The sequence below is a fragment of the Falco biarmicus genome, chromosome 5 (assembly GCF_023638135.1).
Source record: "Falco biarmicus isolate bFalBia1 chromosome 5, bFalBia1.pri, whole genome shotgun sequence".
In the NCBI taxonomy this organism is placed as follows: domain Eukaryota; kingdom Metazoa; phylum Chordata; class Aves; order Falconiformes; family Falconidae; genus Falco; species Falco biarmicus.
This window is the reverse complement of record NC_079292.1, coordinates 44852269-44864702: the sequence shown is the minus strand read 5'-3', so window position 1 is coordinate 44864702 and position 12434 is coordinate 44852269. Positions and strand designations below refer to the sequence as shown.

General features: G+C 42.2%; 1 protein-coding gene across 4 annotated transcripts in view; it reads left to right on the top strand.

The window, feature by feature from the left end:
* The window catches only part of DOCK4 (dedicator of cytokinesis 4), a 256460-nt gene that overhangs the window by 16552 nt on the left and 227474 nt on the right, over nucleotides 1-12434 (top strand). The gene's annotated exons all lie outside the window — the stretch shown is intronic.

The following is a 12434-nucleotide window of genomic DNA, read 5'->3' as shown; positions in this document are numbered from 1 at the left end:
TAGCTACTTGACCACCTGCTTCTGTTTTTCCATTCCCTTCGCAAATGTAGGTTTTGTTCATTTTCTGGCATCTCAGCATTGTCTTTTTGTACAGGAAAAAAGTGGCTAAGGCCTATGCTGTAGAATGATTGGAGGTCTTTGTGATTCTTGTAGTCACTTTTCATTAGCCATTCAAGCATGGGCTTGTTGGAAAAGAACAGAGAATGATGGCTTCTGCACCTCCACACTTGCTTTTCTCGAGCAGGCTTGTACACTTCAGGTTGTAAGACACAACAGCAGCTGTGTAGTTCTGCTCAGTCATACTATAGCTTTCCTGCTCTGCGTGAGCCTAGTGGCAGTCTCCAGTGGGAAACATCGAGGTAGCATTGACATGCTGTTGGGGTGTGATGGTATTTCTCAAACTGCCAAAACATGCAATTTAAGCTTTTTGTCTCTGTTGGTATCATTTCAACATGAAAAATTGAGCAAAAAGGAAACATAGATCATAAATCTGACTTGGAGACGCAATGGTAAATACCTTTGAGTCTGAATTCCTTAATACCCTGACGTGGTTGAAGTGCTGAATGGGGAGTCTCCAGTAATGAGTTACACTCCCACATCAAGTGATCTGCTCATTGACTATGTCCAAATTACATGACCTCAGTGCCTGGTTTGTAAAGCAGCATGCTGAAAAGCAGGCTGTTGCTGCTGACTGAAAACTTGTATACTTGTATCCTCTGGCATAGCTGAGATAGTTCAGGAGTTACGTCTGTAGTGGGTTGCTGAAAACTAAAGGAGAAAGGGTTGGCTGTTCTGTGACTTCTCACTGTTAAACACTGCTATCCGTTTCTGAAGTTTCTGTCCCATTTTTTGTCAACAGGTATGACCATGAGGCAGTGACTTGGATGCACACAGAATCATAGAATAGTTTGGGTTGGAAGGGACCTTTAAAGGCCATCTAGTCCATGGATATTAAGGCACTAAACTTTAAACCAGAAAAACCTTAAATTACTTCTGGTATCAGTATAAATGATAATGGATTGTTTTTATCTTGTAATTTTAAAAATGCGTTAATCATGTGGACAAAAGTTGTATCTTTTGCTTTTTTCTGTTGTATCTGAAGGCTGCCTTGGAGAAGCCATACCTAGCTGACACACTGAGTCCATGCCACACTTCCAGCACATCCTAACAGTACCCATGTTGCAGTGAGTGCTCATAGCATCACTTGTGTGAAGCCATTTTACTTCTCAGCAAATGCCCAGTGGTACTATGCTCCTCAGCATGCATCTGTACCTGGCCCTACCATCCATATATACAAGTGTTGCTTGGTGTAACTCGCTAACACCTCATAGTAAAAGAGGGTCTAAGCTTTTCAGCTTTCACCACCTGTCTCTGGACTTCAGTATATGCTTTTGGTGTTCACAGGCTTGGTCACCCAGTGTGAATAAGATGGAATAGAGAGGTACTGCAGAAGCTCTGCAGATAGTTGGAGAACACTCACTTTTATTTTGGTGTTTACTTTCATTGCATTCTGTAATGCTTGCAAGAAGTGGCGTCTTTCAAAAGGTGGCTTGACCACCTGGACTATCTTCTGTTGGTTGTTTGGGCAGGAGAAAAAAGTGGGCTGAGCAGGCACTGGCTATGGATCTGATCTAAATATAGTCAGCTATGCACATACTTGCAACATTGGCTGGGTGAGTGCAGTGTTAGCTGGCTCTATTGCTTGTTAGATTACAATGAATTGGCAGTGTTGAAGTGGGAACTTTGACCTGTGAGGCACAGAGTCTTTTAAGAGGGTTGAATGCTTACATGTTCGAACATTTCAAAAAAAGTATCTGTTGTGTTAGGATTATGGGATCTGGCATCAGGATGTGGATGTGCAGACTCCACAGTGAGATATATAGGGGGACCTGCGTGAGATCCATGTAGGTGTGGGGTTTAGAAGTCTGCTGGATTGCCCCTGTGGTATCTGGAGGTCCCAAGGTTTCTTTCTGACATCCTAGAGGATTGTCATGAGGCTTCCAGTTAAAGTGTGACAGTGTGAGTTGTCAAGAAACTTAATTTTCTCTATGCTATCATTCTATAGAGACTTTGACAGAAACACTGAGAATTCTTTAGGAGTAGCTTACTGGTTTTGATAATTTATTTATAAGAAGTGAAATACTTGAGCTCCCACTCCTGAGCTTTCTACAGTAAATATTTATGTTGTGTTTTGATTTTCATTACTGGGTACCAAAGGTGTACTTGAGAGCCAGTGTTCCTTCACTCATTTCTCTTCCTCCCCTGATAGGTAAAGGAATCTGTGACAGAGCAAGCCCACAACACAAGATGATAAATCTTTGTGGTTGTTTTTTTTTTTTTTTTTAAACACCACAGAAAAGAACTCTGAAACAAAATACAAAGCCACCCAACTTATACCAATTAGTGCTTAGTATTCTGCTTTCAGGATATTAGAAAGACAATGAAATTAAACTCTGCACACAGAAACAGTTTGCTTCTTAAAGCTAGTTACTTGTGAACATCAAGAGTTAAGAGGAGGAAAAAAAGCTGGCTTGCTGTCATCAGGGGGAAAATTTCTGGTGTTGTCCTGTTCATGAAGTTTCTACTTCCCAAGTGGCAAAATACTGTATAAAGGTCAGTTAAGGAAAACATTACCTCTTTGAACCAATGATATTAGGGTCCTGTGTAAATCACGTGCTGTCAACTGGTTTTCAGTGTCAAATGGAGATATTTTTTTGTTACTGTTTGTAATAGTTTAGAGACTGTGTCAACAAAAAGTGGATTACTCTCCACCAGCAGTGTGCCACTGCAAGTTTGAAGTAGTAGTGTTTGGATTAAGATAACAAATAACAGCTTTTCCTGATATACCCTAAAGAGAGAGTTGTTATTACATCCAAGCTCTCCAGAGACTTTGTTTTTTAACTGGTTATGTGCTCAGCGTATCTGGGCTTCAGCCTGGAGAGATTTTGACACATGTCTGCTAGGAAGAGTTTGAAGAGGTGATAAGGAAAAAGTAGTATTTTGTTTCCAATTAACTGTGCTTTATATTGATTACTTATGTTTCTTGTGGCTAAAATTTAGGGTCTTATTTCTCAGCAAGTGCAGCAAACTGGAAATTGTGATGCATCACATAGTTTTGTCTTATTTTCATTTAACCTTTTCAGTTGTAGGCATTTGGACAAGGGATGCTAGCAATCTCAAAACCAGTTCGGTGTAGTAACAGTTGGGTCAAGAACTGACCAGTTGTTTGCCCTTCATTGTTGGATTACTGAAAGAAGAAACAGGATTAATATTCTTCTTGCTATTTTCCAGACATTGTCACTGGAGAAAAACTTACACTTATTATGGCTTAAAGGTTTGACAGTTGACTTTATTATACCACATTAAACATGATGTAAATGTGCCATACATACCACAAGAGTGCTCTTAATTCGGTCTGTCGTGCCCAGTAGAGTCTTCAGTACATGAATAAATAATCACTACATTAGCTTGCTGTGACAAATTGTGTTGAGTGTGAATGGCCAACAACTTGTTGCGGGGGTGCACTGGGTTTGCATGGCAAGGTTTTTGTGGCGGGGGGGCTACAGAGGTGGCTTCTGTGAGAAGCTGCCAGAAGCCTCCCCTGTGTCCAATGGAGCCCATGCCAGCCGGCTCCAAGATGGACCCACTGCTGGCCAAGGCCAAGCTCATCAGCAACAATGGTAGAGCCACTGGGATAACATATATAAGAAGGAGGCAAAAAGCCTGCAGTGCAACAGCAGCTGGAAGAGAGGCGTGAGGCTGTGTGAGCGGAGCACCCCTGCAGCCCCCCAGGCCGGTGCAGGCGGAGGGGCAGGGGGGGCTCCAGGCAGCCCCTGGGGAAGCCCCTGGTGAGGCAGGCTGTGCCCCTCAGCCCATGGAGGGTAACGGTGGGGCAGATCCCCACCTGCAGCCCCTGGGGACCCCCCGCCGCAGCAGGGGGTGCCCGAAGGGGGCTGTGACCCCGTGGGCAGCCCGTGCTGGGGCAGGGTCCTGGCAGGGCCTGTGTCCCCGTGGGGAGAGGAGCCCGGGCTGGGGCAGGTTTGCTGGCCGGGCTGGTGACCCCGCGGGGGACCCAGGCTGGAGCCGTCTGTGCCTGAAGGGCTGCGCCCCGTGGGGGGGACCCCGGGCTGGAGCCGGGCAGAGTGTGAGGAGCCTCCCCCTGAGGGGGAAGGGGCGGCAGGGACAGGTGTGAGGGGCTGGGCGCAGCCCCCAGGCCCCGTCCTACTGCCTGCTGGTGGGGAGAAGGGAGAGAAATTGGGAATTGAGTCTGGGAAGAAGGGAGTGGTGGGAGGAAGCCGTTTTTAAGATGTGGTTTTATTTCTCATTATCCTGCCCTGATTTGATGAGAAAAGTAATATATTACCAAAGTAGAGTCTGTTTTGCATGTGATGGCCATTAGTGAGTGGTCTCTGCCTGTCCTTATCTTGACCCAGGAACCTTTTGTTATATTTTCTGTCCCCTGGTTAGTTGAGGAAGGGAGGGATGGAGCAGCTTTGGTGGGTACCTGGCACTCAGCCAGGGTCAACCTACCGTGGGGAGGAATGGGGGTAATGAGAGGTGTTTGAAAGTACTTGCTGCAACAAAAGGAAATAATGCTGTCAGATCACTTCGTTTGGGTCAATATTTAGGTTTCTTTAAGGTTGGAAACAAGAAAGGCCTTGTTGTCAAAAGCAGACTTCATGACAGACAGATTGGAATACTTAAACAAAACTAAACTCTGATTACCCATTTCTGTCAATCAGACTAGAAGCTTGTCAGCTGCTGGGAAAGGAGCAAATGGGAGGGAAGGGGAAATAGAAAAGGTAAAAGTGGAGTTTCTTGGAAAATGTCCAGTTATCTAAGGTATTTCTGAAATGGTTTTATTTCCTATTGATATTTCTGCTTGACATAAAGATTTTGGTAGTATCTAATGCAGGATTTGGATTAATGTTTTCAGCAAGACTAGAATATTTTTTTGGACAAAAATACTTTATTTCTATATTTATTACAGTAAGTCTAGGAAGCTTACTTTTTGCATTCTAGCATCTACATATGTTCTGTAGAAACAGCTACTCTAGGGTCTTAACACTGTTCCATGTTCCAAATAGCACTGGAATTCTGTGTCCTTCAGAGCTTATATGGCAACTTGTTAGCTCTTCCAGATGACTAGGGAACATTTCTATTTTTCAAGAAAACAGAAGTTCTATTAGTTTTGAGTAACAGTTATTTCATACACTTAACAGTTACTGCTGGTGGTGATGTATCAAATACAGTGAGACATACGTTAGCTGTACTTTGCACATAGTTTGGAGATACGAAGTGGGAACAAACTAGAAGGGAAAAGTAGCAAAGACTGGATTTTGGTAAGATGAAGCCCCAGAGCAGACATTTAGGAGTGGGAGCCTGAAACTGTCAAGAAGTATTTGAGAGAGGAGACTGGGAGGCAAGGAAAGGAGGATTTTGAACTGCCTTTGGCAGTTGTCAAAATCTGCTTGAGCCCATGAATATGGGAAGATAAATGAATAGGGAATGTCACCTCTTTGTGGTTGAGCTGTAGCCTTTTTTCCTAGCTATCTCAAAGTACTGGAGATGTTATTTCCCCCTTTTCTAACATCTACTCTGTCCAGCTGGCACTGACAGACTGGGAGTGCAGATGCTCTGGTTTGTTTCCTGCGTAGGCACTTGGTGTACTGCTGATGTCCTGGGCTGCCATTACCCTTTGCAGCCTGAGCTGGGCAGGTGTGCTCAGCCCTTTTGTAACCTTTCCTTTAGTTCATTCCCAACTAATGTCCTTGTTTCCAGCTGTCATTTTCAAGTTCTTCTTGCATGCCTTGCAGCAGGTCATTGTGGAGAGAGTTAGTGACAGGAAGGCAGTGGGACTGATTTGGGGAAATCAAAGCTTGGAGTTGTGAAAGTAGAAGTATCTCAGGCAGGAGCTATAGAAGGGGAAGTGAAAACAGACTGATGATTAACAGGCAGATGTCTGGACAGGACTCCCTTGTGCTAACCTGTTTGGGTGGGTTTGTTTTGTTCACATGCTGTCACTTCTCAGTGCATGTATGAGAGCTCAGGTCTCATGCAGACATACTCCTGTTGCTTCTGTTCCAGTCTTGCCTGGCAAGCACTGAGATACGTGTGCCTGTCTTCCCCGCAGGCCCCTCTCAGTACCAGCTTGGAAGGTGATGCAAAGCAGCTGCAAAGGCAGTTATTCCTAATACCTGTTTGTACCAAGAAAAGCATTTGAAATATCTTTTGACTCAAAAAGTATGGGGAAGGCTTCAAATTAACTCAAATATAGCATCATTTTCATATAGTAGTTTTTACTGTTCCTGGAGGACATCAATAGCAATGGCTTAAAAGCTATCATTAAATATACTTAGTATCTAGCATGCTTGAGTCCTGAGGACTTTACATTCTATTGTAATAGAAATAATGGTCTCTATTTGTGGTCCTTTTCCATACCCAACATGTATGCCTTAAACTGGCCACACATTTTACATACAAATTCCTTGTACCTGCAGTCCCAAAACAGTGGATTGGTGTAAAGCATACTTTGAGAGCTACCTTGGTTCTCTCCACTGACAAATGTCAGTGTGGATAGTCTGCCCTGAGGCTGTACCAGGTAGTTGCTGAAGGAAAGTTTTGAAAAATAAACAACCTGAGTCATGATGTGAGAGAATTTTAAGACTTGAGCTTGAGAATGCTTTGAATGTGCCATCAAAGCACTTGTATAAACTACATGTAATTCTAAATTAACCTCCACTGGATGCTTGACTGTACAGTCTAATAAATATGTATATAGGCTGAGATTTGTGTGTTAATGTTGGAAGACTGCTATACTGGGGTAGATGGGAATTTAGGAGGCTAGTGCACTGGTCAAGCTTCATGGCAGTCTGGCACATGAGGAATCAAAACTTATGATGGGCCATCTTACTCTGGTAAAAAGTGGTCACCTTTCCATGTTTTGCATAACGCAAAACACTGTTTCAATTTTTAGCTAGTCTAAATGAATTTGGAAGTGGACATAATGGAGTGAAGTTTGATCTTTACTTCTGAAGTAACACTAGTGAAGAAACTTGATCCTACCTAAACCAGAGAAAAAGAGGGGAGTTTTTTTACTGTAAAAACATGTGTTTAACTTGATTTTTAATAAAAACGTTGATATTTTAATATTTTATAGAAATACATGTATGATGAAAACTGGATCTTTGGAAAAATTTAGTAGTGTTACTTTAAGTAGATATTTTAACAATTTTGATAAAATATTATAATTTATGATTGGCAGCTCCTCTGGTAATTAGCAGATGTCTTTCCTGCATAAATGTTTTTTTGTTATTAATGAATGTAATGTTAATCAAAAACACTTTAACTCATAAAAGCAGGCTAGTGAAAAGAAATAATTACGGAGAGCTGCAGAGACACGGAAAACACTTTGGGTTATCAGTTAATTTTAATGACTGCTTCTAAAATGCCTGGAAAAAGAGCTTTGAGATTTGTTTTTAAAATTAAACTGTGTCTGCCTTTTTCTCCATGCGCAGAATAAACTGCCATGTGGCAGTTTTCAATACTGGTTGTAGTGAACTTCCCAATGGGTCTAGCATTTCTTGCTGTGTCAGTGTACACATAGTACTGCCACTTCTCTTGTACTGGACTTGTTTGTGCCTATGAGGATTCAAATGATTGACAACATTAAGTAGAGTCTTTGTATTTTAGAAAGAGGAACTCTGATAGAGATGAACCCTGTTACAGATCTTCCCTTTCTGGGTTTATTAATCTGTGCCAATATTTCTGTAAGATATGAGTGCCTTTCTCTTATGGAGGAATAAATGCCAGCCTCTGTTTACAAATTCTTTGCAGAGAGCAATTGTTCTGTTATAGTAGACAATGCTCAATGCGATGGTCTAGAACTCTTCTTTGTGATACATGGAAGCTGTTCTAAATTTCTGAGCTACTGTAGAAGGAAAGTGATACGCGCTTTCTTCTTTTCCAGAACCATAGTAGAACTTAAATGCTTAAAGTAACCATTTACTCCAGCAAATATATAAGATATCCTTCAAGAAACGCTACTACTTCTATTGTCCTATTTTTTTTCTCCTGCCACTTCTGCGAAGAAATGCAAGCATATGTTAGACTTCAATGGACTTCTTACTTTCTACCTTATACTACATGTCATGTAAAGCTCAGTGAATACTGACAAGTGTTTCATTATGTAAGGCTGTTAAAACATGCAGTTACCACACCTTGCTTACCAACATTTTTTGCTGCAAACTTTCTTTAGCTTTTAATTGCAGTCCCTTCATCTTTGTGACTCTGCAAGAGACATGAAGACAATTCACTGGAGACCCCAGAACTGGATACAGTTCTGTGTTCCATTTGGGGCCTTCCCTGGTGCCGAGTGGAGTGGAAGGATCACCACCCTCAGCTGCTGGGAATACTGTGCCTAATGCAGCCCAGAATACCATTACCTTGCTTTGCCACAAGGGCACACTGCTGGCTCGTGTTCAACTTGGTCTCCACCAAGACCTGCAGGTCCATTTCTACCAAGCTGCTTTCCAGCTGGTTGGCCTCCTGCATGTACTGGTGCCTGGGGTCATTTCTCCCCAGGTGCTGGACTTCTGAGTTCCCCTTGTTGCACTTCAGGAGGTTCTTGCCAGCCTGTTTCTCTAGCCTGTTGAGATCCCTCTGGATAGCAGCATGACCCCCTGGCTTACCAGGCACTCCTCCCAGTTTTGTCATCAATAAACTTGCTGAGAGAAACTCTGGCTATGTTGAACAGTTTTGTACGTAGTATTGACCTGTGGGGTACACTACTGGTTACTGGCCTCCAACTGGGCTTTGTGCCACTGATCACCACCCTCTTGGCCCCACCGTTCAGCCAGTTTTCAATCACCTCAATGTCTGCCTCCCATAAGACTGTCCCAGAGAAGCTGATGGAAATACAGGCAGGATAAGCAATGTCAAAGGCCTTACTGAAGTCCAGGTAGGTACTAGCCACTGCTCTCCACTTGTCTACTAGGCCAGTCATTTCATTGCAGAAGGGCATCATGTAGGTATGTGTTTGTACAGATGTGTGTGTTTAGCTTCTTAATCTTCAAGTGTTTCTCTGAGCAGGTTTGCCTCAATCTGTACTATTTAGACCATAAATCTCTTCCTAGACTGCCACACTTGAAGCTATGAACTCCTCTGTTTAAGACAAATGACAAGTGCCATGCTAATTGAATACAAATAAATCTTGGAATGCTGTAATGGTACATCTCAAGGTGAACTTCCAAGCTTTGAAACTTCATTTCCAGATATTTTTAAAGGCATTTCATTAAAAGTAACTATGGAGTGATTTGCTGTAGCTATCCCTGTTTAGTCTATCTTACGTGATAAAGCTTATCTGATTGTAACAAGCCTTACACTGTTTAGTTCAAAGATAAAATTACAGAAAGTTCTACCACAGATTCCTGCCTAAAGGCTTTAATATAAGCAACTCAGAAATGAAACTTAAGATGGGAACAGCATTATGATATTTTTTCCTATCTGTTAAAAACAAATAAAACGCCCCAAAGTGTCCCACAATTGCTAGGTTGCCATGGAAACTAACTTTCCACTGTATTGTTTCAGAAATGGATATAGGTACACACTTGAACTGGTTCAACAGCAGCAAAAATAATGGTAAATAAACTGTGTGATGGTAACCTTACACCTCTTACTTAAGCACCTTTTGTGCAAATCTTTACAATGAGAGAGTTTGTATAATGATGTTTTTATGCTAAATTTCTGTTGTACTTGTCAAATAAAACAAGGGTTACTGCTCTGCTGACTCAGACTGCCTGCTTTTCCTTAAGTTACAGAAATGAATGACAAAAAAGCTTTAGTTCCTTCAGATGAGACTGTACCATGTTCATAGAGCACCCAGTGAATTTTCTTGGGCCACTTGATGTTACAGGCGTTGTTTGAGGGGATTTGTGTGCCTTCATTGAATTTATAAGAGTAGAACTAAAGAGAACTTGCTAAAGTAGGAATCTTTTAGTTTAGAATGTTCCAGGTCAGGTATCTTAGCCACAGTAATGAGCTACTGAACCTATAAGTGGTAGGACATGTGAGGCACCACTGAAAGGTTTAGGTAATTGAGGAATATTCACATTATTATGTAGAAATTAATGCCTATTACAATTGTAGGTGAGTTTGCCAAACCGTAAATGTTGGTCTGTGGCACATGGTGACATCTTCCACAGCAGATACTGAACTTCTCTGAAATTACATTTGCCTGAGCTTGGGACTAAGAAGTGGTCATCAGTGATACCAGAGTACCAAGTTTACCTCTCACCACATGGTCCTGTCCTCAGGCTTTGTGCATGCCCTTGGAAGTGCATCACTGAACATCTAGTATCCTTAAAGATCCTAATGAAGAAAATAAAGACCAAATCTCTTATCTCAGTCACTGACAAATTTCAAGGCACTCTTTTTTTTCTGATGGCATGCTTGGCAATAATATAATGTTAATACAGTAAAGAAGCTCTCCTCTGTAGCATCAGATGCAGAAGGGAACAAGCATCTTCTGTAACTATAAACAATGACTTAAACTTTTCATGTTGGGGGGCGAGGAAGGACTATATTCTTTTAGCATTACCATAATGTCTTCAGTAGATGCTGCAGCCCAGGAATTACAGTACAGAAGATGCAACAGAACAGATGCTTTTTCAGTTCCACTGTAGCTGATGTTGGCTCTCAGGAATGCCCTGACCAACTTGCTCCTTCCAGAGTCATAGAATCACAGAATGGTTTGGGTTGGAAGGGACCTTAAAGACCATCTAGTTCCAACCCCCCTACCAGGGGCAGGGACACCTTCCACCAGACCAGGTTGCTCAAAGCCCCATCTGGCCTGGCCTTGAACACTTCCAGGGATGGCGAAGAACAGCTTCTCTGGGCAACCTGTTCCAGTGCCTCACCACCTTCACAGGGAGAAATCCTTTACTAATATCTAATCTAAATCTATCCTATTTCAGATTGAAGACATTCCTGCTTGTCCTAGCACTACATGCCCTCTCTAGCTTTCTTGAGGGCCCTCTTTAGGTACTGGAAGGTTGCTCTAGTGCAGGGGTCCCCTCAAACTGTGGCCTGTGGGCTGGATGCAGCCCCCCAGGGTCCTCAATCCAGCCCCCGGTATTTACAGACCCCCCCGCCCCCACCGGGGGTTGAGGGGGAAACCAAGCAGCCGCAGGTGACTGCCTGCCACTTCATCTGCGCGCCGGCCCCCTGGTTAAAAAGTTTGAGGACCCCTGCTCTAAGGTCTCCCTGGAGCCTTCTCCAGGCTGAACAACCCCAACTCTCATCCTGTCCTCATAGGTGAGGTGCTCCAGCCCTGTGATCATCTCTGTGGTCCTCCTCTGAACTCAACCCAAGTCCATGTGCTTACATCTGTGCTGGGTGATGGGCTAATGAGAGCATGACCTTTATTAAATACCTGTTCCTAGAGCTCCTGAAGGACAGGTCTGAGGAAAAGCCTTGGGCAGGAGTCTGTCAGACATCACTGTAGCTGAAACAAAGGTCCTGAAAGGAAAGGTGTTGATTTACATGTTTGAGTATCTGTACAGTATTTATTGTATATGGGGCTTCTGATAACTGTAGACAAAGTACAGAATCAGATAGTGTGTGATTAGAGTCCTTACCACAGGCTTCTTGTTTGAATACTTAATGGAGGCAAAAACTCTAGTTGCCTTTTTAATTGTAACAAAACCAAAATAAATTTCTTCAGGGATTAGAAGTATGTTAAGGACTTCAGCTGTGGGATTTGCATTGTTCATTTATGTCCTTTAATTACTTTCTGGCTGCTGTCAGCCACACATTTCTTGCAGTATAGTTTTAGCCATAATAATTATGCAATAATATACAGAGCCTGGGCTGGGAATAAGGAGACAGTGTTCTATTTCTGTCTGTACCTCAGTTTCTGTTTTGTGACATGCTGCAAATCACCAAACCTCTATGCTAATTTATTAAGCCTAGGAATGAAATGGTATTCTTACATTTCTGAAATACTTGAAGACACTTCAGACAGTTAATTGATGTGCAATGTGTCTTGGTTTTAATGTTTTAATAGAAATAAAGATATTTGAGGAAAGCAGTAAATTAAACTCTTAATTTGTATGTTTTTGTACAAAAGGGAGCTTTTGAGTTACAGGATGTCATGGTTGAGGTAAAGTGTAAATAATACGTAGAACAAAGACTTGAAATGTAATAGTGTGTGAAAACAGCTGTGCTTGCTAAACAATCAAAATAGTAAACAGTGTTTGGTACTAGTTTTTGTTTCTACATTTTTATAATATACACAATTTTTACAATATAGAAGTAAACCAGTTTATCCTGGTATTAAGTTTGTTTAACTGTATGGACTTACATTCATGGTGTGCTCTGGACATTTTTGGAATAACTGGAAGCAACATGTTTCCAAGAAAAAATGAAATGTGATA